General features: G+C 38.0%; 2 protein-coding genes across 4 annotated transcripts in view; one reads left to right on the top strand and one right to left on the bottom strand.

Moving 5' to 3' along the window:
• Positions 1-25977, bottom strand: part of AVEN (apoptosis and caspase activation inhibitor) — a 181438-nt gene that overhangs the window by 97340 nt on the left and 58121 nt on the right. The gene's annotated exons all lie outside the window — the stretch shown is intronic.
• CHRM5 (cholinergic receptor muscarinic 5) overlaps positions 13785-25977 on the top strand; it is an 82230-nt gene continuing 70037 nt past the window's right edge. Inside the window, exon 1 of one of the 2 annotated variants that reach the window (XM_005303982.4) lies at positions 13785-14685. The gene's annotated coding sequence lies outside the window, so the exon portion shown is untranslated. The remainder of the gene's footprint in view (positions 14686-25977) is intronic. The other variant, XM_005303981.4, reaches the window with a different exon arrangement.

Below are 25977 nucleotides of genomic sequence, written 5' to 3'. Positions count from 1 at the left end.
ACTTCCTCAGAAGAGTGGGCCACTCCCCTGAGAGACAAAGTGAGACAAATTATTGGGGGGGGGGAATTGTTTTGTATGTATGCAATATGCTATTTGGTTTTATTTTAAAGAAAGATGCTGCAGGAGAGGCTCTCTCAATAGAAAGAAAATGTGAAGAGGCCTTTCAAAGATACTCAGCCAGGCTGAGAGAAAACACGAATTCACAAATTCTAATGACAAACACATTCCTTGAGTTATAAAAATCAAACAATATTTAAGAAACAAATTCAAATACTTTATAATTATTCCACTGGAAAGAGGAAGCAAAAGTTACACTTAGCTAACACTTATTTAAAATAATTATCTAGTAATTTGTCAGGTCATCCATGTCAGGTCATCCATCCACAATATATCCCTGGGGAGGTGCATCAACTGCTAATCAAGAATTATAGGTTCAAGATTCCTCTCTTTCACTGGAATTTTCATTTCACAAAAAGAAAAGGAGAGAATGAGTATTTTAAACAAGAAATAAGTTCAGGTTAGGCAGACAGACACCACTTTCTTACTGGAGGTTCAAATATACTATGTTGTGTAACTCAGACTGGTATTCTATTAAGATATTCTAGTTTGCCAATTATTCAACACTCAACAGGAGGCTCACAGTTGCCCTAGAAATCTTTACTGACATACAAATGAACAGTGCAACATATCATAAAAGGGTTGACATAATTAAACCTTGTGACTTGTAAAACTGTAAATCAATATCATTTATTTAGGTCACTGTCTCTACATCCATATAATCTAGGCATTTTGCTTCTTCACATTTTGAAGTGAAGACAGTCACTCCACAGCCAGGGGTGCAAATGAGTATCCATTATGACCCCCTATTTTTCCCTCACCCCCTAAAATGCACAACAGCCACAACAGCCTTAAAATCAGTAAGTTAGATCTGTGGCTGAGGTAGAATTTTTCTTTGAAATTTGAAGCAAATGAGAGCAAGGGGCTTCCTTAATTATGACAATTACAACATATCATCTGCTAAATAGAGTTACAAAAGCCTTCTACTTTTAATTCTCCCTCCACCCTCAGTTGTAGCAAAAAGATCCCCAGAAACACAACAGATTAAACCTACTTTACTGTGTGTATGTGCACTTTAGAGTGTGTATGTCCAGGTCCAAATTTTAGTTATCAGAGTCAGATTACCAAAGCTAGTGATGTTTTCTTTGGTAATTTCATTAGCGAACGTCAGTTCCGGCAAGCTTAGGATAGAAGACAAGAAGACTGCTAGAGACCTAAGCTGCCCTTTTTTTTTTTTTAAATTAAATAAGGTACATCTCTAGCCCTTTTCCATGGAAAATCTGAGAATAAAATATAACCTGCCCACAAGAAAGACTTGTCAATAGAACAGAGATTTTTCCAGCAACAATATCTGAGGGAAGGGTGTAACACGCCTCTTGGCCACGATTTGCTTGGAACTTACCCCTCCTGCAGACCTCAGAAGACCCAGAAAAAGGAGAGGCAGAGAAAGGTTCCTATGATAATAATAAAATATAATATAATAATAATCTCATGCCCAACACTCATGTTCTCACCCAGACTTCCACACTACCTGCAGGTGTCCTTTGGTCATCAGCAGAGACACTGTGGTCTGCAGAGAAGGAAACTGCAATGAGTGTTAGAAGGGTCTCCACCCTCTACCACGTGAGTCTTAAGCTCATTGGGAAACCAACTACCCCCTCTTAGATTTCAGAGGCACATCATGAATCACCCTTACTGCTCCCCACCTCAGTTTATTTTGGTTCATTTGAGTCCAATGACTTTGATGATTTTGGCTCATTTGGGGGATGACTAACCTACTACAACTGTCAGGCCTCCTAAGGCTCAAGAAGGGTGGATCCTCAATGAGCCTATTAAGGCTTTCTGAGGGTTCTCCCATTCAGCTGACAAGGTCCACAGGAAGAGGGGGAAATACCTCCTATATTTCTTCCCCTGTCCCAAAGCCTCCAGACTTCTACTGGCATCCACAGGAAGGAAGCCCTCTGGCAGATGATAGTACATTTTTAACTGAGGCTGGAGTGGAGGGGGAGGAGAGAGGAAAAAAATCTGAGGAAAGTAGCAGGCTTAAGGGGAAAGAGATCAGAGGAGCCAATTCTCCCTCTTCCATGGACCTCAGAGGTCTGTGAGAGGTGAAACCCTTCAGACCTTAGGATACTCATTTCCATCTCTGCATAAGCATCAGGAGGCTGACTGGGGGACTCTAACCCAATCTTTAGGCTGACTGTGCCCCTGTCAGACTTAGAAGTTCCATTTGAGACCATCCATGAATTCCGATAAGCCTTGTAGGCTTGTTTTGGCTTATTTGGGGCTCAGGTACTTACAAAGGATGTGGGGAAAGCCCCAAGGAGCCTGCTTAAGGTCAGTGCTTAGCCTTGGGGAGGACCACCATGAATCTCCTAAGATTCACAATGCAGGGCATCCTGGTAAGCCTAAGATTTGCAGAAGGGGAAGACTGGAGAATCTTAGAAAACAGAAAAGTCTACTGAGGTTTGTTGGGGAACAACAGATGGAGCAGGGATGGGAATCTTCACTCCCTGAAGCCCCTACACAGGGGCTAGAAAGAAGCAGGAAAAGTGGGAAGGGAATTCAACTCTCCCTGCAGTATTCTAGATGAGGGCTAAAGAACATCAGGAAGCATAGGCCTGTAGGCCTTGGGAGGAGATTCACAGTCCATTCTTTAGGAAATTGGCAGCACATCCCAATGTCTCTGCAAAACACACAAATTCAGAACCTAAATTCAGAGATTCACAGAATAAGATTGCCTGATTTTCAACATCACAATTCCTCTTCTACAAGACAGATGGGCACTGTAACAAGCATGAGACTATGTAGCCAGATAAACAAGGGGGCACTCTCACTGGACCTGGTAGAATCTGTTGGATCAGGCCTAAACAAGTTTGAAGGAGCAGGACTCCTGTCCAGAAGACTTTAAAACCATAAATACACACACAAACACAGAGGAAATCCCTACATTAAAAACTTTCAAGGAAGTTAAGTTTTCAAGGACATCTCAATGATTTGAGTGTCTATTACTATACAAGAATATTTGAGTTACAAAACAGAAATCTAAGAAATACAGTGTTAAGTTTGCATTTCTACAAAAAAGCAACAGTCATACTCAAATGACGATCACAAAGTCAACTCTGCAGCAGTACTGTTGCAACCATGTAGTATTCTCATAATGAGGCAACATGTTTTGCATAATTTTGGCAAAAAAATAATGAAAGGAGAAATGGCATCAAAACTTATTGCCTTACAGATGTAGGACGAAGCTGTGCATTTATGAGTGCTAATAGTATGTTTTGTAAATAGATGTAAAAATAAAAGATATTTTGTGTAGTTTTAATAAAATCTCCCATTTAAGGGTATCAATTATGTTAATTACAAATACAAGATTATTCCATTTAACTTTTAACTCTTCTAAGAACAATAGAGCATATCTCTTCTTTAAAATGACTTTGCTTATATACACAAAGTTTGAATAGGAAATCTAGTCTTTTAGATTTGTAATTGGACACTGAATTTATAATGAAATGCATAAGAAAAAAAGTTTATGAATCTCCACTTGTACTGTAGCATTACAACCACTCTTCTTATACATGTTGATGGCCATTTTGTGAAATAGGATACTGATATTCATGCCTACAACTAATTTTTCTTCTGGGGCACATTAAAGGTTGCGGTTATTTCAGTGTGACTGGGTCGTTGTGCAAATGCAGTCTTAACTGTATATCCTGACTTTCTAAAACTTTTTAAAAATGTTATCTGACTCAAATGTTTTGACAAATAATATGTACTCACATAACTGATGTATGCACCTCCACCCTTAACTTCACCTTGAAATATTTCTATGTTGCAATAATTTCAGGATTTAGTCCAACTTCCTACAATGTGGTAATTTCTTACCTGCACATCTGCAAATTTGGACTTTTCAAAACAGACTAAGAATCCAGTTCTTCTTCTTAGTTCTATATTCTTGTTCCAACAAGAAAGTGACATAACTTTTGTCCTGTACCCCACTTCTCATTTGACAGAGGAGAGAGCTCTTTTTATAGTCTAGTAAATTTACAACAATCTCATTTAACTAATGAAAGTCTAACAATATCAGTTATATAACAAAAGGTTCAGAGCAAGTGTAGATTTCTAAGTATAGTTCTCCCAATACCCTACAATTTAAAACTGTCCCTTCCTAAATCCAAACTAATCTATAAACGTATGCACTTAACTAAGTGACACTGAAATTTCAACTCATGAAGCTATTCTATAATCTACTCAAGATACTTCCACAGCCCCGATCCTATAGTTTCTGATAACTGTAGACAGCAAGAATGCAAAGATCCATTTAACTGGAATTCTTAACATAGTCATATATATTTCCAAGTTAAAAAAAAAACAACCACAAATGTAATCTTGCAAGCATTTATTACAAAAGTTTGTATGGAACTCTGGGTGTAGTGGAAACCACTCAGATTGAGACGCCACACAAATCCATATATTACGGAGCTATAGCTAATTTAGCAGCACAAGTTTATACGACAGAGACAAAGTAGACACCAACAAAATATTAGATGATAGGGAAAACTAAACCAGGCTCTTTGTGAAAAGCCTGGACAGACAGATGCAGCTTGCGAATGTTTTCTGAATGTGGCTTTTTCAAAGAGTATGTTTTTGAAAGAGTACAGGAGGTTTTTGTATTGAATTTCAAAGATTCAGATAGAAAACTTGTAACTATTGGGAGTTAGTAAAATGTTATGAGCACAAAAATGTAATATTAGGTTAATAAATATTAAACAGATTTCAACAAGGAGAACTCCACAAAAAGAAGTCATCAAAGAGAAGTAAGGGACTGGGAATGTCAATTAGTTGCTACTAGCTAATAGCATTTTTTAGTTTTGAACAGTACAATCTTAAAGAAAAACTACACACATTTTCCTTAGCCAAGTGTATATAAAGTTTTAAATTAACATGATCATTTCAGAGTCTAGAGCTGGTGACAGTCACCTAAATAAAAAGTAATGGCATTTGTGGGACGAGACGTGTGGCTCTCTAATGCAAGAACCTATAAAACAATTTTTAAGCTGCTTTAATAATGGTTTATCAAAGAGATTCTAACATACAAACAAATTTCAAATTACTGAAACAGTTTTTTTCTTTTATTATACCAGGCTGGAAACTGGTTTACAGTTTCTTACATTAGGAAACACAATACTAGTGTAAACCCCATAATAAAATATCACTTAACATAGACAAACGCAAAGATACATATCTAGGACCAAGGAATGCAGCCTATGGCTACCGAATGGGGGACTGTAACCTGGAAAGCAGTGACTGAAAAGGACTTAGGGGTCATAGTAGACTATCAACTGAACATGGGCTCACAGTACAATGCCAAGGCAAAAAGAGCTAATGCGATCGTTACATGTATAAACAGGGGAGTAGTGAGCAGGAGCAGGGAGGTGATTTTACCTGTACATACAGGATATTATATCCATGCATACAGCTAAGCTACAAAATGAGGAATACCTTGCTAGGCAGGAGTGCGGCAGAAAAAGATTTGGAGATTACAGTGGATCACAAATGTAATATGTGCCAACATGATGCAGCTGTGAAAAAAGTTTAATATCATTCTGGGATGTATTAACAGGAGTGTCAAATGTAAGACAAGGGAATTAATTCTCCCTTCTACTTGGCACTGGTGACGACTCAGCTGGAGCACTGTGACCAGTTCTGGGTACCATACTTCAGGAAAGATATGGACAAATGGGAGAGAATCCAGAGGAGAGCAACTAAAACGATAAAAGGTTTAGAAAAACTGACCTATGAGGAAAGGTTAAAAATCTGGGCATGTTTTGTCTTGAGAAAAGAAGACTGAGGTGGGACCTGAAAACAGGCTTCAATTGTGTGAACGGCTGTTATAAAAAGAACAATGATCAATTGTTCTCCATGTCCACTGATGGTAGGATGAGAAGTAATGGGCTTAATCTGCAGCAAGGAAGATTGAGGTTAGATATTAGGAAACCCTTTCTACTATACAGGTAGATAAATAGGAGAGGAAGGATGGTGCAGTATTCAAGGTTCTGGTCTGAGCTTGGGAGACCTGGGTTCAATTCCCTGCTCTGCCATAGTCTCTTTGTGCGACTTTTGACAAGTCACTTGGCCTCTCTGTGACTCAGTTCCCCATCTGTACAATAGGGATAATAGTACTGCCTTGCCTTCCAGGGGTGCGTGAGGACAAATACATTAAAAGCTTTGAGATCTACTGATGAAATGCACTATATAAAAAACAACAGAGGGTCCTGTGGCACCTTTAAGACTAACAGAAGTATTGGGAGCATAAGCTTTCGTGGGTAAGAACCTCACTTCTTCAGGTGCAAGTATTATTACTTGCATCTGAAGAAGTGAGGTTCTTACCCACAAAAGCTTATGCTCCCAATACTTGCATCTGAAGAAGTGAGGTTCTTACCCACGAAAGCTTATGCTCCCAATACTTCTGTTAGTCTCAAAGGTGCCACAGGACCCTCTGTTGCTTTTTACAGATTCAGACTAACACGGCTACCCCTCTGATATATAAAAAACAGGTATTGTAATTATTAAGCACTGAAACAGGTTGCCCAGGGAGGCTGTGGAATCATTATCACTGGAGGTTTTAAAGAAGAAGTTGGACAAATACCTGTGAGGGATGGTCTAGAGAATACTTAGTCCTGCCTCGGTGCAGGGGAATAGACTTGATGACCTCTCACAGTCCACTTTAGCCCAACATTTCTATGATTTTGTGATTGGAGAGACCAGTACTGGAATACTATGTCCAATTCTGGTGTCCGCGTTTTAAAAAGGGTGTTGAATAATGTGAGAAGGTGCAGAAGAGAGCCACACAAATTATTTGAGGGCTGGAGAAAATGCCTGACAGTGAGAGTTAATCAAAAAATATCAAGGGGTGACTTGGTTACAGTATATAGGTACCTTCACATGGAGAACAGACGAGTGCTAGAGGGCTTTATAATGTAGAGGAGAAAGTCAGAACAAGAACCAATGGCTGGAAGTTAAAACCAAACAAATTCAAATAGAAATGAGACACAAATTTATCAGTGAGCGTGATTAACCAGTGGAATGAATAATGTCCCAAGGGAAGTGGTGGAGTCTCTATTTTTGATGTCTCCAAATTCAGACTGGATGTCCTTCTGGAAGATGCTTTAGCCAAACATAAGTGATTTGGCTCATTACAGAGGTAATGGGTGAAATTCTCTCACCTGCTGCACACGAGATCAGACTATATGATCTAATGCAGTGTTTCTCAAATTAGGTCACCAGGGGGTTTTCCTGCATCTGCGACAGCCTCCTGGTTAGAGACGGAGGAGTGTGCAAAGCAGCGGCCCCTCAGTGCAGTGCCTGGGGCTCCAGGGACAGACTTCAGCCTCCCTTCCTCCTGGCTTTAGCCATGGGACTCCAGGGGCAGACTTCAGACCCCGCCCCCCTCCACTCAGCTTCAGCTGCAGGACTCTGGGCTTCAGCCACCTTGGGTAGTGAGGCTCCGGTGATGGGCTCCAGCTCTTTCCCCCACCCCCGGCTCCAGCCTTGGGGCTCCGGCTCTGGGCTTCAGCAGGGCGGGCCTTATCGGGCGCCATGGTCAAGAGGCAAGAAGCAGGATGAGCCTGAGCTGTGAGGCCATGGAAAGGAGCTCAGGGCAAGGGGGAGAAGCAACAGGGCCTGGGGGGGGGGGGAAGGGAGGGGACAATGGGGAACCCAGGAGGCAGTGGGGGACCAGGGGCACCAAAATATAACTGTACATAATTTTTATTATTGAGTCTTCAAAAAAATTGCAATGATTTGGACAGGTATATGTACATATTTTTTCCTAAAGTTAATTCAGTATTTTAGGAAAATTTGTCAGAGCGGCCACTAGCAAGAGTTGGTGGCCACAATCTGAAGCCACCAAAAAATCTGTCTTGAAAACCCCTGATCTAATGGTTCCTTATGACCTTAAACTCATGTATCTATGTATGTATATAGGTTGTGAAAGAGCAATCGAACTTGCTCACTCTCAGGCCCCAGGCACACTGGAAATGGCCAATATTTTAACCCAAGTTTTTGTTGTTTTTCTACAGCAACAAAGAAAAACACATTCAAAACAATAAGCCTATTTTGTACTTCATACATTTACTCAAGGTTTTTAAGAAGTAACAAAAAGGCTTTGCATAAAATAAAATTTGTTATACAGGCATGATGCTACCTGCCATTTTCTGAGGAGTGTGAATGAATTAAAAATTCCTGAAAACAGCAGCTTATAATGGAAGTGCTGACACAACCTTAACTACAGTAGCAAATGCTCTGCTATAATCAAGTTGTTATGGCAACTAGAATTGTCAGGCTTGGAATGGAAGATCCCTTACACACACACACACACACACACACACACACACACGAAATCGTACAAAATTTTTTAGCAGCAATATCACCACTATCATACCCCCATAATGAACTACTGAAGTCCAATATTTTCCTAATAAAAAAGAAACAGGTCAGATTTACTGGATGTTTTCCCATGTCTAAAATACAAGACAATAACAAGCACAAGGTTATCGTCTCAGCTAAAAGAGTATATAAAACAGAGTTGGTTAAACAAGATTTGTTAATACAAAATTCTATAAATTTTTACTTTTGTTTGGGTTTCATAAAACATTAGTGAAACTGCCTCTATCCAGTATCCGAAAATATTCAACAGATATCACAATTGAACAAATGACAGTTATGCATTATTTTAATGCATCTTGCATTGATATTCAAGCTTGGATTGATTACATTGCTGAGTAGAATATGTATATTCTACTATGTATTTAACCAAATCATGAAGACCAGTTTCAAAGGTTCACAAATACTAAATTACTCAAAAATAGCCAAATGTACCTGAAATTCAAATATTGGTGAAACATTCATTATTTCCCCCCTATATGTTCAATAAGCTCAACACCTACCTTTAACATCAGTCACTGAAAAGGAATGATCTCAGTTTTAACATATAAATGAAAATGCATAGTTAACGTACAATTAAACCGAATATAAAAATATTCAAAACTGGATTACTAAAACATCATTATATCACATTTCAATCAATTTATAGTTTAATCCAATAAAAATTCTCCAACTTTCTCTAAAAATGTTTTTAATCCTAACTGCACAAATCTCCACTTGACATCTCATTGGGTAAACTCTCAGCAAATATTTGTAGCATCAAAGGTCAGAATCCTTCAAATAACATAAAGCCATAATTAAAGTTAAATAATTTTTAAAACATTTTCCCAAATTAGTAAAATTTTAACCAGGTATATACTTGTAAAAATCACAAACTATTTTGCCTCAGTTCTCAAAGGATTTGAAATGAAAGCTCCTTGTATTTTTAAACTGGACTGCCATATGCAAAGCCCGAGAAGAAACTCAAGAGGGTGACAGTCCTCAGGTTTTTGATGAAGTGAGAGATTCTCTCTTGGCACACCAACACTTTTTCTCTGCAAACAATAGCTTCCTTCCACCTAAAAATAATTATACATCTGCTTCTATTCAGAGGCTATTGGCTATTCTAATCCATGTTTCTCGGAGAACAGGGAAGACCCATTTTATGGGGTGCTTTCTTATTCTATTATATGGGAGAATGATGTTTCTACTTTCACTGAGAGTAAGGGCTTGTCTACACTACCGCTTAAGTCGATGTAACTTACGTCACTAAGGTATGTGTAAAAGCCACCCTTTGAGCGACATAAATCACATCGACTTATAGCGGTGTCACAGCTTCTGCCTCATATTCAGGTGGAGTAATTATGCTGACGGGAGAGTGCTTCGCCAGACACACTACAGCAGCACAGCTGCACCAATGCAGATGCACCGATGTAGTGCAGTAGTATAGACTAGCCATATGTAGATTTTTCCTTTCAAATTTTCATTAGGAAGTCCTCTAAGAATAAAGTGTTCATACTCTTTAATCCCACACAAAACAATTAAACTAAAATGATCTAATGTTAATCTAATATCTGGTTGATTACAAAGCTTTTAATCTTTGAAGACTTCCTTCATTTTTAAGACATTTATTGATTTTTCTTATAGACAAACAATATAATGTACAAAATTCTAAACCGGTCACTGAAAATTTTACAGCAGGATTCAATTTAGATAAACACATATTCCATTCACAGCGCAGAAGTATTTCAATTGCAAGAGTGAATAATTAATTACTGTATAGCAGCAACAAAACCAGAAACTACAAAAGGAAGGGCTAGAGAATTGAATGAGAGAAACAGTTTTGTTCACACTAGCAGATACTACTCTTGGAAGACAAAGGAACTGAAACAATTACAACATTTGCTGCAGAAAGACAGGGAGTTCTTTAGAGATTTAAATTGTGGTGGATGTATCCCTTCCCCCCCCAAAAAGTCACCACTGAAGTATTAAGCTGCACCAAACATGAAATCAGACAGAACTGCAGAAACAGAATGACAACATTTAGTCACAGGTTAAGAGTGGGATTTATTTATTTGTTTGTTTGTTTTTAGTGGGATGAGGAAGTGAGTATAGGTTTAAGGATTTGGGAAAGGAAAAAAAGAAGAAAGGAGGGATAGGCCTACAGAGCACATCTAAATGTTTTTTTTCTTCTTTGAGATTCTCACCCTTCCTATTGACATTAACTAATGTTCACCCAACCTCTTATAGCTCTAATTATCAGGAACATTTAATCTTAAAATTGTTTTACTGATAAATTAATCCTGGAAAATCTGTTTTCCAGAGCATTAAACAAGTGGCCCTCACACACAAGCTAGTCATGGCCTCCAGCAACACATGGGAGGGAATAATGACTGGATTTTTAAACTGAACAGGACCAAAGATGAGAGGCCTTATGCACACGTTATTTACCATCAATAGCTATGAATTTTATATAAGGGTGATTTCAACTTCAGTGCTTCCCTACTTCTCATGCAAAATTTATTTTAAAGTTGGTCATCCCCTTAACATGAATAACTGTATTGCTCATACGTTGTTTAATTTTCATGTAGACAGCCTCAAGATATTATTACCCGAGGAGAGTCTAGACCCCAATATACCCAATGAACATTCCCTGTCACTTTGGTCTATGATGGTTTTAGGTAGGGTAGAACATGAGGAGAAAACATTATGTGGGTTTTAATAAGTTTTTCCTTTTTTCTTTAAGGATGCCAATGCTAAACACTCAACGGATGGCCAACAGCAAAGGACCAGATTAATGGTTTAAGTGTAATAACAGCTACATGGAGATTGGCATCCCCTACCATTACAGAGCACCTCACCAGGTTTTCCATCTGCTCAAAGTTGGCATGACAGCCAGGTCTGTCCAAGAATTAATCACCCACTGTATACTGGATGGTTCATAGTGAGATGACAGGCATTCAGTCACTACAGTTATTACAGTGATTTCAGACAAAATTTGTGCTTAAGAGTTTGAACTTTCTTGCCTCCATGAATTGCTTCCTTAGACTCCTATGGCACTTTGTGCATAGTGGTAGTTTTACCTTCACCCTACCATTGTGCAACAGTTTCATATTAACCACCAGTTCTGAGATAGCTGCATTTCACTGATGCAGTACACATATAGTCTATCGATATAGACGGTTTAGATCTTTAAAGACAAAAAGTGCCATTGTGCGTGTACACACACACACACACACACACACACACACATAAAATAATCACAGGACAGTCACTAGCATGCTTTCTTTGTCCTTTGCAAAATTACCCAGCCATACATGTAAAATACGGAGGCATATTTATTTCTACACACAAACGGATAGCCTCTCATCAGGTTCCGATATTTTGCAGGAATTTGATCTTCTAAAAGTTTCCTAACCAATTTAGAGCCTCTTCATTTCAGAGTAGGATATAAACTCCAGGTAAACATTCAGTGCTTCCAGATAGGATGATAAAGGAACTATGAAATAGGCAGTCTCCATATTACTCCTGAAAACCTGCCCGGATGTCAAATTCCAGCACTGGATTTTACATCACATATGCACTGTACCATGGGCAGCTCAGACTCCTTCCTTTACAGGGCAACAGAATTGACTGTTTGGATTTGCAACTACAGCTATCATTCACTGGGCTGGATTTGGACAGCAGCTACGTAGCATAACTCTGGGCTTAGGGCCCATGGTGTTCCAGAGCCATTTGGAAATATGTACGAGTAGGGCCCTACCAAATTCATGGTGCATTTTGATCAATTTCACAGTCAGAGGATTTTAAAGATCATAAATTTCATGATTTCAGATATTTAAATCTGAAATTTCACAGTGTTGTAACTGTAGAGGTCGTGACCCAAAAGGGGATAGTGGCAGGGATCGCAAGGTTTTTGTAGCTCGGAAGGCAGCGCCACTGCCAGCAGCAGCACAGAAGTAAGGATGGCATACTATGGTATTGCTACCCTTACTTCTGTGCTGCTGCCTTCAGAGCTGGGCCCTCGACCAACAGCCACCACTCTCTGACCACTGAAGGCAGTGCAGAAGTAAGAGTGGCAATAACATGACCCCCCTACAAAAACCTTGCAACCCCTCTTTGAGTCAGGACCCCCAGTTTGAGAGACACTGGTTTCTCTGTGAAATCTATATTGTATAGGGTAAAAGTACACACAAGACCACATTTCATGGTCCATGACATGTTTATCATTGACGGGAACTTCATAGGGCCTTATATATGGGACATAGGGTTTGTACTAACTGCATTCATCATTAACTGACTGGATGAACCAAGGGACCCAGCCAGATGCTCTCATGCATTTGTTAAGCTAATAATGAAGATGAGCTTGCTCGTACAACTGAAGTAGGATTGGAGCAAGTTCTGAAAGTTGTTCCCCATATATATGATGGACTGCCAATACACACAGGCTTATTTTTGCAGTCTCTCTTCCCCACTCCTCTTCCCTTCAAGCTTTAAATTAAGATTTTCCCCACAATACACGTACAGGTTTTCTATTAGCATTAACGGAAATACGTGGGTGCAAGGAATGAAGATTTTACCCTGTAATCTTTAAGGACAGATTTTTGATGGGAGGGTTTATGCTATGTTAAATATATTTTTAAAAATACATTATTTAATTTGTATGAAGAGGCATATTAATCTTAAGAGAGCAATTATTCAACTGACATTAAAAGGAGAACAATTTGCTTGAAATTAACACCTAATTAAAAAAAGGATTTGTGAGTCAGAAAACCATTGTCTCAACCAACAAAAATGGGTAACAAGTCTGAAACAATATCTTTTTCACCTGCAAGTAACTTCTTCAGTAATGAATGAAAAAAAAATTAAGATAAGAAAAACAATGTTTTAAAATTATTTGTTCAATGGAGAAAACACAGAGCAAGTTTGTAGGCTGAATCTGCACAACAAAGTTGTAAATGAAACAAACTGCAAGACTATAGCCAGATCCACAAATATTAAGCAGACTACAACAAAACCAGAATTTTCAATAATGTCTCTTTTTGGATTATTAATCTTTGATTCCAGCTAGCAATAAAGAGGCCTTAATCTGAAGAGCTTTTACCCCCACATTAGGGTGACCAGATGTCCCGATTTTATAGGACAGTCCTGATATTTGGAGCTTTGTCTTACATAGATGCCTATTACCCCCCACACCCTTCCCGATTTTTCACACTTGCTGTCTGGTCACTCTACCCCACATACGTCACTTACTGTGTCAAAACAACCACAGTCCATTCTACCTGATCACACCCAAAAGCAGCAGTCTTTTCCTGGATTCATTTCTTGATGACAAGCTGTTCAAACAGAGAGCACCTATCAAACCTAATATTATAATCTGCTGCTTTTTTTCTTCTAGTATACACTGCTGTCCATCAGAAGAAATAATTAATAGGTTTATTATGTATGAAAGCGTCATCCTGTCAGTTCAGTGCCAGGTTTGCATAGCTCATATCAGCTACTCATTGATGCCATGCATGCTCACTGTCCCGAGATGTGACAAAACACTACACCCTTCGGGATTTTTTTTCTCCTGTTCAAAAACAGCGTTTCACATCTGTGTCTGACAGAAGCATTAGAAGCAGAGAGGAGCAGACCCTTCATCATCCCTTACAAATATGAGGCTGAAGCATGGGTGAAAAGTTAAGGCAAAACCTGAGGTCCACTGATCATGTATTATTGTTTTTCAAAGCAACATACAAATGTGGAAGCTACTGAATTTATAGGAAAACAAGAACTTTTCACTGTTGGAATCATCTACAGAAAACAGATGGGATTTACTGGATGCTAAAGCTTTTAATCAATTTTTAATAAGTACTGAACACTTGAGTTATCTGGGGTATGTTCATCTGCCTCTATTGTTTGAAGAGATGTGAAGTTCAGAGCTCCCTTTCTGGAAACTTGAAAGAACAGAATAACCTAAAATGCTGCATATAGAATCCAATCAAGTATTCAGGATGTCTGAGAATAAATTAGAAACAACCACTACCACAAAACAAAGCAGCAGCAACGAATAAAGATGCTGTGGAAAAAGAAATCACAAGACACGGGAGAAGAATGCACTTAAACAGAAAAGCTTCCTACCTGGTGGGTGTCTTTCCATATATTCAGACAGAGCACAGACAAATGAGCTTCAATCAATGAGATTCAATCAAATATCTCCAGGTAAGTTTTTATTTCATATACTACTTTATACCTTTGCTCACAATAATATTACCATGATTTTACAGGCAATAAATCAGTGATTTTCAGTTAAGTATAACCTTTAGACTGATAAGTTCAAACCTTCTCAGGTAAATATTTTGTCCTGTTAAATTTCCTGCACTGTACAATTTTCCTGCACTGATCTCTTTTGCATAATTATTTTTTCCAAATAATCTTATTAATGTCCTTCTCTGGGTTTGTCCTGGAATTGTTAACTAAGATTTAAATCCTTCACATTGCTTTTTATTTAATAGTTAGGAAAATATATGCAAAGAACACATTCATAAGCCATCCTTCTGTTACTATTTGCAAAACAGATTTTCTGTACTTCATTATCTAAGTCAATCCACTAAAGCAAAGAGCATTTTACACAATGGCGGTATCAAATTTTAAAAGATATATTTTATTACATAGGAAAATAAATCCCCATTTACAAAAATAGGATCTCAACTAAATCTGGTAGTGTCAATTCCAGCCTTTTATAAAAGGCAAACTATAGTACAATGAGGTAATAGCACAGTGTTAATATAGCAAAAAGGTATAATGTATATATTTGCAATACAATGGTTGAACACAAGGGGCTCAACAGAGCTACAAAAAAAGAACATCTTGTACCTAAATTGCTTTAACTCAGATCACAGCTGTACAAGCCAAAGGGTGTGGGTAGCCAGAGCACGCAGTCGAAATTGTCATTGGTCCGACATAAAAATATCCTGTGAATCACTTCACAGTGAGATTCTATTATCTGACAGGGTTTAAAAAATAAAATATACCCAAGATCTACTAGTCCAAACACTAAGCTTACTAGCCATGATGAAGGATACCAATGCTGCCACACGCACAAAGTCACACCCCCGGAAATTAAAAAAAATAAAACAGTTGTGCACTGTTTTACATACCCTATATTTTACTGTAATAGTTAGTTATTTTTCTATTTACTATTTCTTTTAAAAAGTACCTTACTACAGATCTCTTATTGTTATTCTACCCTCTGTTCCTAACTGGTTTCAACATACTTTTCTTTCCTAGAAGAGAGAATGTCTCTTTTCTTGCTTTACTTTTAATATATGTTTCTTCCATTCCTTCTCTCCCCATTTGTATTTCTCTCTTCCTTTCCTCCACGGCCCCCTCAGTATGTTGGCTCTCCTTTCTTCTTCCTGCTCTCTTCTTTCCTTACTTCTTTTCTATCTTATTCAAATAATTTCTCCCCTTTTCTCACCTGTTCCTCACCTATCAAACATAAAACAACCATCCATCCACCCAATCACAGAAACTTCCACTCACATACATAAAAGGACTTCAAAATTCTACCAAACACCTAATCGCCAGAAGACTAAACCTACTAGCCAAAGACTGATACAATGAAGAGCCAAAAATATGTGGGTTCCCACTATCCAGAGGCAACTGTCAAGTGAGAAGCCAACCCCATTGGAATTCCTACCAGGGAGCTGAGCCTGAAGCCTGCTTGGGGGATTCATCTTTCATGTCACCCTCTAGCTAGCATGTGTCTTATAAATTTGAAGCTCCTCCCACTCTATTTGTTCTTTTACCTCCGACACCCCAGAGTCTCCTAGCTGCTTACAGCAGGTGGAGATTTTTATTACTCTATCCCTCTTCTAGTGTCCTGGCTGCTGTGGCAGGTATGGAGGGGTTCAACAGAAGCATACTGCTACTGTACTCCTCCCTCAGCCTTCTTGCTGCTGCTGGGGATATTGGCACTACTTTACCCCTCTCCCTATTTCTGCCCTCTTCCCTAATGAATAGCTCCAGATGCTACCTCTGCTGCTTGGAAAAGCTTTGAGCAATAGAAGAAGTGAAATTGACCTAATTGCTGGTTTTCATAGCACATATTCAGAATCCTGAGGCAGCAGTAACACTGACAAAGACTGCTGCAGCTTGGTAAAACTCTGAGCAACAGCAGATGCAATGCAGCTATTTGTCCACAGATTCTGGAAGACAGTGATGTATTGTTTACATTTGATTTACATTTGGAAGGTTATCTTTACAGTCACAAGGGCTAGAAACATTTTGTATTTTAGATGTTATTGTCCTTGTTGTTTTAAATGAAAGCTCTGATTCTGCAGAAGCTGACAGTTCCCGCCCTGGAAAGTTTACTACTAAACATGGGCAAGTGGGCATGTAATTATTTTTAAGCCCTGCATATATTACCCATGTTTAAAAAGAAAAAAAATGGTATCTGAGCAACCAAGCCCTCCTTGTAGGAAAAGAAGCCTACTTCTGAAAACACTTTAAAATAGTCAATTTTAGATTTCTATGTAGCTTGCAAAATTCTATGCAAAAATTCCCCCTTTAGAGACCTTTGAATGCAGTCTTACATATCTAAGCTTCTCATGTTCTTTGACTTAGAAAATATGGAAAGAGTAAAAGCAGACTATAAAGCCAGCTGTAATGTACCTGTATAAACCTATTTAAATAACAAACAGACATTTCAGAAATTATTTATCCACACAACCTAAAATAATTTTTATTTTAAATCACTAAACAGCAGTAATTTTTCATTTCATTGGATTATTCCTCTTTAAAATGTTAATTATGATACTGAATTGCTGAAGCCTTTCTCTCATCTCCAGAGACACCAGAAATAAACTTGCATGTCATTCAACTAATGCATTTGAATTCTTAATGATCCACTATCAAGTTCCAGTATAAAAAGAGTACGGCTATGAGAAGCAAACACAACTTTCTCTTGAAAAAAATACTGTAATTTGTTTCAGAGTTACTATGGAAGAGTATCTAAACTGAAAACAATGCGTTAACAATATAATAATACTTTGCACTTCTAGAATGCCCTTTATCCAATAATCACAACACACTTTACAAACCAGTAGATCTCAAAATTTCCTTTGTGTAGTAGTAAAGTATTATATCCATTTTAGACTGAGAGCAGCTAAGTGGCTGGCCCAAGCTCACTTAGTAAGCCAGTGGCAGAGGCAGGAACAGAACCCAGAAGCATTGCCATCCAATCCTGTGTTCTAATTACTAGCCACAAATGTGCATTTAATCTTGAATTATATAGTCCAATATAGAGAGATTTTCCATAACATATTATCCATTTCCCCCGGCCGCTTTAATACATTTATTTCTATAGAGAGAGTTATTGTAATGAGGTAACTAGTGCTCAGGCACTATGATAACAATTTGCACTCTAGATGTAAATTGGCAGAAAAAGCACTAATAGAGTTGGTTGAAATCTGTAAAAAGGTTTTTTGTTTTTTTTTCCCCAAAAAATGTGAACATTTTTTGTAGGGAATCATGCAAAACCTGAGGGGAAAAAACCCTTGCATATAAAGTTGCAAGACGTGAGAGGAGACAGGGTCATCTTCCTAGAGACCTTATGGCACAGATGAATGAACAAAACATGGAAGCCTAAAATCCTGAATTCTATTCTCACCTCTGCTACTTCTTTTATTGACTGAAACTGCACTTACATTGCAATAAACATTATTTTTATCAGGCCTCACACCTATTACTATAAGGTAGGGAAATATTTTGCAAATCTAACAGATAGCCTCAGTTTCCCTATGAGAGGGTCAAACAGGAAATCACAGGCATAATAAGGATTAGAACCCCAGTTATTAAGAAGGTCACAATGACACCCTGAAAATCACTTAATCTCTCTTTCAATTTCCCCATATGCAAAACCTATCCACATACTGAGGGCCCTACCAAATTGACGGTGCATTTTCATCAATTTCACGGTCATAGGATTTTAAAAATCATAAATTTCATGATTTCAGATATTTAAATCTGAAATGTTATGGTGGTATAACTGTTGGGCTTGTGACCCAAAAGGGGGTAGTGGCAGGGGTCACAAGGTTTTTGTAGGGGGGTCATGGTATTGACACATTTACTTCTGCGCTGCTGCTGGCGGTGACCCTACCTTCAGAGCTGGATGGCCAGAGAGCAGCAGCTGCTGGCCGGGAGCCCAGCTCGGAAGGCAGCACAACTGGCAGCAGCAGCACAGAAGTAAGGATGGCATGGTATGGTATTGCTATCCTTACTTCTGTGCTGCTGCCTTCCGAGCTGGGCCCTTGGCCAGCAGCCACCACTCTCCGACCAGTGAAGGCAGTGCAGAAGTAAGGGTTGCAATAACACGACCCCCCTACAATAACCTTGCAACCCCCCCCCTGCAACCCCTTTTTGAGTTGGGACCCCCAGTTTAAGAAATGCTGGTTTCCCCTGTGAAATATGAATAATATAGGGTAAAAGTACACACAAAACCAGATTTCACAGTGGAGACCAGATTTCACGGTCTGTGACGCATTTTTCTCAGCTGTGAATTTGGTAGGGTGCTACACATACTTCTCAGTGTACTCTTAAAACATTTTTATTTCCCTTTTGCCTCTGGCAAATATCATTACCACCATTTTACAAAGTCACAAATGTTAAATCATTGCTCTAGGACACATTGTAGTCTAATTGACGGTGCATTTTCATCAATTTCACGGTCATAGGATTTTAAAAATCATAAATTTCACGATTTCAGATATTTAAATCTGAAATGTTATGGTGGTATAACTGTTGGACTTGTGACCCAAAAGGGGGTAGTGGCAGGGGTCACAAGGTTTTTGTAGTGGATTAGGCATGAACTAGAAATCAGAAAACCTGGGTTATAATCCTGATTTCAAAATTGTCACTTTGAGCAAGACACTTACCCACTCTGAGCCTCAAATTCCCAGTGTGTCAAATATGGAACAACAATACTTGCCTATTTCACAGGGAGGTCGTTAGGCATAATTATTCTCCTTCCACAAGAGTTTTACATCAATATAACGCTAACTGGAACAGAAAGTCAGGAGGATCTTTCCATTCCAACAGTAACTCTGAATGATGTTCAACAGCAGTTACTAAAGTTTTTTAAATCAGCAGGTCCAGATGAAATAACTTGCACCCAAGATGTTTAAAAGAACTGGCTCAGGAGCAATCCGAACCCTTAATGTTTATTTTCAATAAATCTTGGAACACTGGGGAACTTCCAGAGGACTGGAAGGAGCTAGTGTTGTTTCAGTATTTAAAAGGGGTAAATGAGATGACCCAGTTAGTTACGGGTCTTCCAGCCTGACATCAATCGCAGGCAAAAGAGTGGAATGGCTAACATGAAACTCAATTAATAAAGAATTAGATGAGGGTAATATAATGAATGCCCTTCAACATGGGTTTATGGAAAATAGATTTTGTCAAACTAACTTGATTTTTTTCCATAAGATTATAAATTTGGTTGATAAAGGTAATAGAGCAGGTCATAAACAGACTTCTGTAAGACATCTGACATGGTACCACATGACATTTTGATTAAAAAACTAGAATGATTACAAAATCAGCACAGCACATATTAAATGGATTAAAACCTGGATAATGGATAGATCTCAAAATATAACTGTAACTGGAGAATCATCATTGTGTTTCTAGAGGAGTCCCACAGGGATCCATTTGTAACTCTATGCGATATAATAGTTTTATCAATGACCTGCAAGAAAAGATAAGATCATTACTGATCAAGTTTGCATATGTATAAACAAGTGAATATTGATTAGGAGTAGGGAGGTTATTTTACCTCTCTTTTGGGCATTAGTATGACCACTACTGGAGTAGTGAATCCAGTTCTGATGTCCACAATTCAAGAAGGATGTTAAAAAACTGGAGGGGGTTTAGAGAAGAGGACTGAAGGGTTGGAAATCATGCTTTATAGTGAAAAACTCAAGGAGCTCAATCTATTTCGATTATGATAGAGAAGGTTAAGATGTGACTTGATTTCAGTGTATAAAACACTTACAGGGAACAGAAATTTGATAATAGAGGGCTCTTAAATCTAGCAGAAAAAGGTATGACAATATCCAATGTCTGGGAGTTTAAGCTAGACACATTTAGAAATAAGATACAGATTTTTAACAGTGAGAGTAATTAACCATTAGAACAACTTGCTATGTCTTGTGGTAGATGTTTTTCTAAAAGATATGCTCTAGTTCAAACAGGAATTAATTCAGGGAAGTCCCATGCCCTGTGTTGTCAGGAAGTCAAACTAGGTAGTCACAATGGTTCCCTTTGTCTTTATAATCTATGGACCATTTTAATTTTATTGACTTCATTACAGTTATTCTTGATGTACACCATGTAACTGAGAGGAGAATCTGGCCAACTGTTTGTAGAATACTATAATATGTCCAAAGTATTATTAAAACCTGTAAGGATTTGAGATAGGAATAGAAGCGAGGCTGTTCTGGGCTCTCAAGCTTGTGACACTGATACCTGCTCAAATTTGCCCTACTCCTCCTGATGGAAATACTATACCTTTTTTTTTTTCTTCTTCACAAAATTGACACTATTTCACAGAAGTTTTGCCAATTTACAGTGCAGCCATTGCATCCAAAAAACCTGTTTGCAGATCTAACAAACACCATAAATGAATTTAATTTTTTTTAAATCTCTTGCAAGAGTACAACAATGCTTATGGATTTAGTCATGCCACATTATCAGGGATTAAAATGAAAAATGGTAAGACTCTAGGGGGAAAATCAGTTTCTAAAAAGCCTATACTCAATCTACTTAGCAAGGGGTTCAACAACTGCTTTACCCATGGTCTTGTAAATTATATAAATCATCCTTACTGTCATTCTGTGGACATCACCTTTTCCTGACTGACAGTGTGGAAGTATACTACCATTGCCACCAAAATATATCTTGTCCGTGTCAAATTCACCCTGTTTAACCTATTATGATTTTCTTTCATAATTAAATGAACCCGTTTCACCATAAAAACAACATTTTCAACAGTAACTGTTCAATGCCACAGTAATGCAGTTTCCAAAAAACAGGTTACAGCAGCTTTCTATCATATATTATAGTTTGTTCAACCAGTTGCATTTGTGGTAGAGCAAATACTAATCTCATTAGTTATTGCTGGATGCATTAATTTTCAATTTAGAATTATAATCTTGGAAATTGACAGTAGCGTGGAATTAACAGGCTTCGGGAAAACAGAATTTGGAATGATTTTAAGTATTTAGAAACAAATTATTTTCTGAAGCCTCCTTCACCATATTGAGGCATTCAACAATTATGAGGTGAAAGTCATTGTGCGTCTACACAGCTGTTAGTCACTGGCTATTTTTTAGACTAAAAGTGCCCCTCATGGATATTTGTATATTTTTAGTTTATGATAAATTACGGAATATAAATTCTCATGTTTCCCATTACTGAACAAGTTTGTCAACATTACTAGGAGATTTATAGCTCTTATACACCTCTGTATACAGTTTTTACAATCATTGCAGCAGAAGGAAGAAGTAGTACATTAAAATACTTCCAAGTAGAAAAGTTTGGGAAAAGGCAATCCCAACATTTGTTAAGGAACTCTCTATTATTAACAACATGAACAACAAAAAAGAAAACTATCAAAAATAAAATTAACAAATACACCTCTACCCCGATATAATGTGACCCGATATAACAAGAATTCGGATATAACGCGGTAAAGCAGTGCTCCAGGGGGGCGGGGCTGTGCACTCCAGCGGATCAAAGCAAGTTCGATATAATGCAGTTTCACCTATAACGCAGTAAGATTTTTTGGCTCCTGAGGACAGCGTTATATCGGGGTACAGGTGTACAAGCAAGTTATTGAATACTGCACACACTATACACAAACAGGCACACTTTCTTACAAAGAGAGATAACACAATCCAATCAAGCCCTTTTGATATTGTTAAATGCTTTGCCTTTAGTCAAGTTTTATTCTAATGCTTTCAGGTTATATTTTCACAAGCTAATTTAGCTATCTCTTATTTGTGGATAATCTTCCTCTAAGTGACTAGCTTGTTCTTCCCCTCCAACGGTAGATTTTTGCTACTTCTCTTTCTCTCCCTTGCCTTCTTGTTCACATTCTCTCATACATACACAAATTCAGCAAAAGTAGGGATGGTGTGTATGGGATGGAGAAAATAGGAGGTGGGAAAGCAAAATGGAGTGAAGGAGAGAAGGTGAAAATTAATGTGGGACTATGGAATGAATGATAAGAGAAAGCAGACAGTGTGAATGAAAGGATAGAGGGAGTTTAGGGTGTTAACAGAAGAGAGGAAAGGAATAGAAGCCGGAGAGGATGCATTCATAAATCTTGTTTACAATAGGAAAATTTGTTGTTGCTAATACCTATTGTCAGCAACCAGTTCTGCCTCACGTAGTTTAGCTGAAAATAGAGATTAAGACAAATAGTGTTCAGCACCATTTCAGAAATAGGTTTTACCAACATTTCTGAAATAGTGCTGAACATGTTTTTTCCCAGTGTGTACAGGAAGTCAAACTATTCAGCAATGATTTCTGACACCCGCAGTGAGCAGCAGGTCATTTTCCTAGCATAAAAAAAAGCTATAGCTATTAAACTGGGCTTTGACAGTCATTAGTTCCATACATAGGGGCTAAGACAAAAGAGAACACTGATCAGAGTACCATTGTGAGAGATACTGTACAAGCACACAGAAAATATGGTCCCTGCCCAAGAAGCTTACAAACTATCTTGAACAGCTAAAGAATAGTCCAGTAGTGAGATAAGTTTGTTTCTTACTGGATTTCACTTGTTGACCCTGTCTCAACAGTACTAGCCATTTCTACTACAGTTAATATGCTTAAAAAAATCAGCATAAAAATTATTTTTAACTTGATATATTCCACACAAACACTGCTTTGATATAATACCATGACTGTGACTTACACTCATAAACATCAGGAAATTTGATTTTAAGCTTAAGGGCTTCCTTTAACTCTTCTTCTGCATACTTTACAATAAACCCAGAGGTGAAATCCTGGCCCCATTGAAGTTAACAGGAATAGACCTCAGTGGGAACAAAAGATTTCACCAAGGGTGTTTCACTGCATGATCACAAATCGCAAAAAATGCCATATATGTAGGACATATCAGACAAACTGCAGGGTTTTATCATCGAACTTGCTCATTGGATTTTCTCTTCTGGGTGTAACTTTCATTGCACTAGAGAAGTTTACTTTAAATGGCTTACAATTCAGAAATGATTTTACTACTCATCAGAAAGAGAAATACAATATATTATCTGATATTTCTTAGCAATTGATGGAAAATGCTGTGGGGGCCAAAGTTGTCTTAATGCACAGATGCAACACAAGTGACTGCAAAGGTTCATTCTATCAAACATCCTTTGCATTTAACTTGGCGTACTGTTCTTATCAGAAAACAATGCTGTTCCAAATCCTGTGACTATATCTGGTCAGGTCTTCTAAATGTTTCATATACAATTAAAACATATGTTAGTAGCTCAAACAACAGGTCAGACTCTGCAAACCTCAGTGATATGAATAGTTCCAATGACTTCAATGGGATTACTGATGTAAATAAGCATTACTTGCATAAAAGAGGGTTGTAAGACCATTTTTATTATGTATTTTATAATATGCCTTTGGACACTGATCATCTAAAACTACAATCTGATTTGCTGACACTAACTTGTGGAGAATGAAAACCAAAACAACATAATCAGACATATATAATTGAAATTCTTACTTTTTACATCCATCAATGCCTTTGCATGCCTGCTTTATTTCAATCTATTTTTAACATTTAAGGAAAATCAAAGGATCCTTGTTACTTTACTATGCTGTTTACTTTTAATAAGATGTGTAAGTTTGATAAAAGTGCATGGCAAGGGCAACAAAATATCTATAAAGAATGAATGTATTGTATGTTACTTAAAAAATGTAGTATCACTGAAGAGTTCTTAAAGCCTGTATTTTCAAAAGGAAAGGATCAAGATAGTTCATAATCCAAAGCAGAAGTGTTATGCAAATGCAAATTCATTATTTTCAAAAACAATAACTCAAAAACATCTGCTACTTCTGCATATTAAAGACTTCCAGAGAAAGAGAAAAACAAACCTCTAGTAAAAAATGTTCACTGAAATGAACAAAGAATCAAAGACATGCAAGGGTGTGAAATCACACAGTCAAATCTGTGAGGTTATTTTAAAGAAATAGAGCCATTGTGGATAGTTCTCTGAAAACATCCACTCAATGTGCAGCGGCAGTCAAAAAAGTTAACAGAATGTTGGGAATCATTAAGAAAGGGATAGATAATAAGAAAGAAAATATCATGTTGCCTCTATATAAATCCAGGGTATGCCCCCATCTTGAATATTACCTGCCATTGAGGTCGCCCCATCTCAAAAAAGATATATTGAAATTGGAAAAGGTTCAGAAAAGGGCAACAAAAATGATTAGGAGTATGGAACAGCTTCCATATGAAGAGAGATTAATAAAACTGGGACTTTTCAGCTTGGGAAAGAGATGACAAATGGGGGATATGATAGAGGTCTATAAAATCATGACTGGTGTCGAGAAAGTAAATAAGGAAGTGTTATTTATTTCTTCTCATAACACAAGATCGAGGGGTCACCGAATGAAATTAATAGGCAGCAGGTATAAAACAAACAAAAGGAATTATTTCTTCACACAGTGCACAGTCAATCTGTGGAACTCTTTGCCAGAGGATGTTGCGAAGGCCAACATAACAGGGTTCAAAAAAGAACTACGTACATTCATGGGGGATAGGTCCATTGATGCCTATCCTGGCTAATAGTCAGGGATGGTGTCCCTAGCTTCTGTTTGCCAGAAGCCGGGAATGGGTAACAGGGATGGATCACTTGATGATTACCTGTTCTGTTAATTCCCTCTGAAGTACTTGGCACTGGTCACTGTCAGAAGACAGGATATTGGGCTAGATGGACCTTTGGTCTGAACCGGTATGGCCATTCTTATGTTCTTAAAGCCTTGTACAAAAGAAAAAAGTCCTAAAGCAAACCACCATCACCTTCACCAGAATAATAATTAGTGGAGACTGACTCGATGATAATGGGATAAAGAGCTTTTCACCTCTAGATTAGTGCTTCAAATCAAGTCCAGCTCAGAAATGACTACAGTCATCATCTGGTACAGTCTGATTGTCTTGGTCCAGTTCACAGGGCTAAGTGTCCACACCTTAAAGCCAGGAAAAACTGCACTACATGACACCTTTTTGCAGACTAGAGACAGAGGACTTTATTGGCATGGAAACTGAACTGTTCTCTCCCCCCTCCCACATCAAGTTTGTTCCTCTAAGAAAGGACTGAGGAACATTCTGTTCCTATTTTTATACCATACCCATCACAATGGTACCTGAATACCTTCCAAACATAGATTAAACAAAATGACTAGCACCTTGCACATGTGGTTCTTCTC

Source organism: Chrysemys picta, chromosome 4 (assembly GCF_011386835.1).
Source record: "Chrysemys picta bellii isolate R12L10 chromosome 4, ASM1138683v2, whole genome shotgun sequence".
Classification (NCBI taxonomy): domain Eukaryota; kingdom Metazoa; phylum Chordata; order Testudines; family Emydidae; genus Chrysemys; species Chrysemys picta.
The sequence above is the reverse complement of the archived record's forward strand: the minus strand, read 5'-3'. Positions and strand labels throughout refer to the sequence as shown.